Genomic DNA, 3,579 nt, shown 5'->3' with positions numbered 1-3,579 from the left:
TATCATTCAGTAACTGATGCTTTTTATGGTGTTTAAGGTGATGACAATTGCAATATCCGGATAGTTTGTTTGTATTGGGTTGTGGGTTTTTTTCTTTCCAAGTCATACCCTCCCAATATTATTATTTTTTCCAAAGTCTTTCACCTTTGTGTTACTCGGTTACGCAAACAAACTCAGGGCGGCAGTATAGAACAAACATCAAAATGACCACAACATAACGAAAGCCAATGTGAAATGCTGAGTCGTCACCCACCCAGAATTGTTTTTGTTATTTCCCAAAACATATATTTTTAAACATTTTAAGGATCATTCGCCAAACACTGCGATAGCCTTCAGTATGAAGTATACGGTTTAATACCCACTTTGAAAGCACCACAACTGCAAAACTCACATTCATTCTTCAAAACACATCATGGTACTCCATAACATCAACCAGAATTGTTACTGGCCCGTATGCTTCATTTTTGAAAGTGCAAGGGCACCAAGGCATTTTCTCCTTGGTAAAGGCCACCCTATGAGGAAATTGTACATTTCTACTTGAGCATTTCAAGGGCACCAATTCAACGACATAAGGGCATGGAGGCAATTGCCTTCGTTGCCCCCCGTGAAGAATCAGGGGTGGATTTCAGTCGAGTATAAGACGAGTAACTCGTCCTAACTTAGGACTAGCCATACGTTTTTAATATCTCCTAGGACTATTCCTAAGTTAGGACGTGTCCTAACTCTTTGTGAAATCGACCCCTGGCCTGTTGTTATAAACATTTGTTTTGGTAGTGACAATAATTTTTGCAATGACAAGACTGTATGGTATACCATTGAATGAAAGAGCAGTGTAAATTATCCTAATGTAAAACTAAGTGATAATATCCAATAACACTGATTTAAATAAAATTGATCCTTCAGAACCGGGCAAATAAACATTGTCTTAATATTTATGCAAGTTACACCCAACATTACAAAAATATACAAAAAACTTGTGGTAAGAACTCAAGAATGTACAAAAATAAAAAGAAAGATACAAAATGCTTTTCGACAAGTAAACACTGTTTTGCATAATACTTCAATCAATATTGCATGGTCAACCTATAACTGACTCTTTTTTTGAAGGAACCACCAGAAAAAATGAAACGTGAAATTGAAAAATAATTTGTGAAAGAATCGCGAGTTATTATTTGATAATTATATACACCTCGCTAAATTTATTCTCAAGTGAGCTGTTGAAATTGTGCCTGGTTGTGTTATCTCATCTGAATCTTTGAGAGGGCGAGGCCATTTTCCAGGCTAGGAATTTCATCTTTGAGGGGGCAAGGCCATTTTCATCTTGCAAAGGGCACTTTCCATTGGAGCATCTTTAAGTATAATGGGGATTTTTAAATGGGCACCAAGGCCATGGTATCCGTAGCCGAATGTCAAGGCCGCTGTATTTCACATGTATAGCCTTGGTGGCGTCTTTGTTATCACGAGCAAGCCTTCTTGGAAACACTTACAACTCTGACAGTAATTGCCCTAATTTTTGAATGGCCACTAAGGCCAAGACGAAGCCATCATAGACCATGACATAAGCCTTCGCGGAATTTCCAGGCCTCTGTTTTGAACATTCACTTTAAAGCATTAATGTGATGACGTCTTCATGATCAAGAAACCTAGACATTCTTGGAAACACTAACAGCCCAAACCATGTCGTTCATGTGAGCTATACATGTCTCATTTTAATGGAGACCATGATTAACTATCAACATGACAGTTAAATTGAAATAACGCAAAGTGTAACCGCTATTCGGAGAAACAAAATCCAAGTACAAGTAATGCTGTTTGTTTTTGTTTTTCATCATCTCTAGGAAATGACTGTGATTAACTGACGCCGAAAGTTAATGTTACTTCAAAACATTTCCCTGAAAATGAATGACGTTCAGGAATTTCAACCTAATGACATTCGTACTTGCAGAACAATTTTTACCTCTGCTCTATTTGAGCCAATTTGAGATGGTTGACACAGCACTATGTCACAATTGGATTTGGGTAAATCTTTCTGTATACACCCAAACCAAACCAGTGCACTCCTTAGGGTCCACCACAACCTCGTACCCATGGTTTACTTTATTTTCAACTATGTTTACAATAGTAAACCCTGGGATGGAAACTCCTTACTTGGACCCTGATTGGACAACGACTTTACAATATTAGAATAATGTTCCATATTCATAGGTACAGCCAGCCGCCGGCAACCAACAATGTACAAACAATATCAAATCTGGTACCGTACTACGAGATTATGACGAATATGTGAATTTCGAAAAGTAGCCAGACTATTTTAATTTGCATTCGTATCCAACATTTTTGGATATGCAAATGATCCAATACCAGGGTGAGAGAGCGGTAAACCTTGTAACCGCTGGACACACCCTGGGGACGAGGTTGGGTCCATCATATCCCAAAAAGCCTAATGGTAGCTGTGCGCACGAGCTATAACAAATGGCCCAAAACCTCATCCAGAATCCATCAAGTCTAATGGTAGCTGTGCGCACGAGCTATAACAAATGGCCCAAAACCTCATCCATGAATCCATCAAAACCCACCTACGGATTAAACTTGACAACTGTAGTACATTTACTCGAGTCTCAATGGTTTAGCTGTTTGATTTCAGTTTGATAAAGAGGGAACATTCTTTCCAATAATTATAGTAACCACCCTTCGTTACCAGTGTATTCAAACCATGTTGATGTTGTAATAAGAACATTCACCAAGCCCCATAGGTTTTGCTGTTGGATTTCAGCTTGATGAAGAGTGAATATATTTATTCCAATAAGTAACCACCTTCGTTACCTGTGCATTCAAACCATGCTGATGTTTTTTATAAGAACATTCACCAAACCCCATAGGTTTTGCTGTTGGATTTCAGCTTGATGAAGAGTGAATATATTTATTCCAATAAGTAACCACCTTCGTTACCTGTGTATTCGAACCATGCTGATGTTTTTTATAAGAACATTCACCAAACCCCATAGATTTTGCTATTGGATTTCAGCTTGGTGAATAGTGTATAGATTCATCCCAAAGTAACTACTCTTCTTTCAGTATATTCAAACCATGTTGATGTTTTAACATTCACAAAACCTAGACATGTCATTTTCATTCAGAACCCTTCATTCCATTAGGATAATTACTTTTCACTCATCATGATGTCTGATTTTTCTGTCATTATCGCGAAGCAATCCTTCCCTTTCTTGGAAGCTAATGCCAGAGAACCTTTCTGCCTGAGTGTTTTTCCCATGGAGAAATTGCCTCTATAAACAGAAAACTTAACGTTGTTTAAAGCCATTGGACACTTTCGGTAAACAGTATTGTCCAAGGCCCTAACTTCGTGTATCACAACTTACATATAAAATAACAAACCTGTGAAAGTTTAGGCTCAATTGGTCATCGGAGTCGGGAGAAAATAACGGGAAAACCCACCCTTGTTTCCGCACGTTTCGCCGTGTCATGACATATGTTTTTAAAAATAAATCCGTAATTCTCGACAACGAGAATTGATAATTGTTTTAATGTTTTCTCGAAAAGTAAAGCATTTCATGGAATAAT

At 37.9% G+C, this 3,579-nt stretch overlaps 1 long non-coding RNA gene across 1 annotated transcript; it reads right to left on the bottom strand.

The window, feature by feature from the left end:
• Nucleotides 1-1,593: 1,593 nt before the first annotated feature.
• LOC117303440 lies at nt 1,594-3,378 on the bottom strand. The gene is made up of 2 exons (XR_004520504.1): nt 2,550-3,378; nt 1,594-2,484 (listed from the first exon to the last, which is right to left on the bottom strand). It is a non-coding gene; the product is annotated as an uncharacterized LOC117303440 (long non-coding RNA).
• Between the last annotated feature and the right edge of the window lie 201 nt (nt 3,379-3,579).

This window comes from Asterias rubens, chromosome 19 (genome assembly GCF_902459465.1).
Source record: "Asterias rubens chromosome 19, eAstRub1.3, whole genome shotgun sequence".
Classification (NCBI taxonomy): domain Eukaryota; kingdom Metazoa; phylum Echinodermata; class Asteroidea; order Forcipulatida; family Asteriidae; genus Asterias; species Asterias rubens.
The sequence above is the reverse complement of the archived record's forward strand: the minus strand, read 5'-3'. Positions and strand labels throughout refer to the sequence as shown.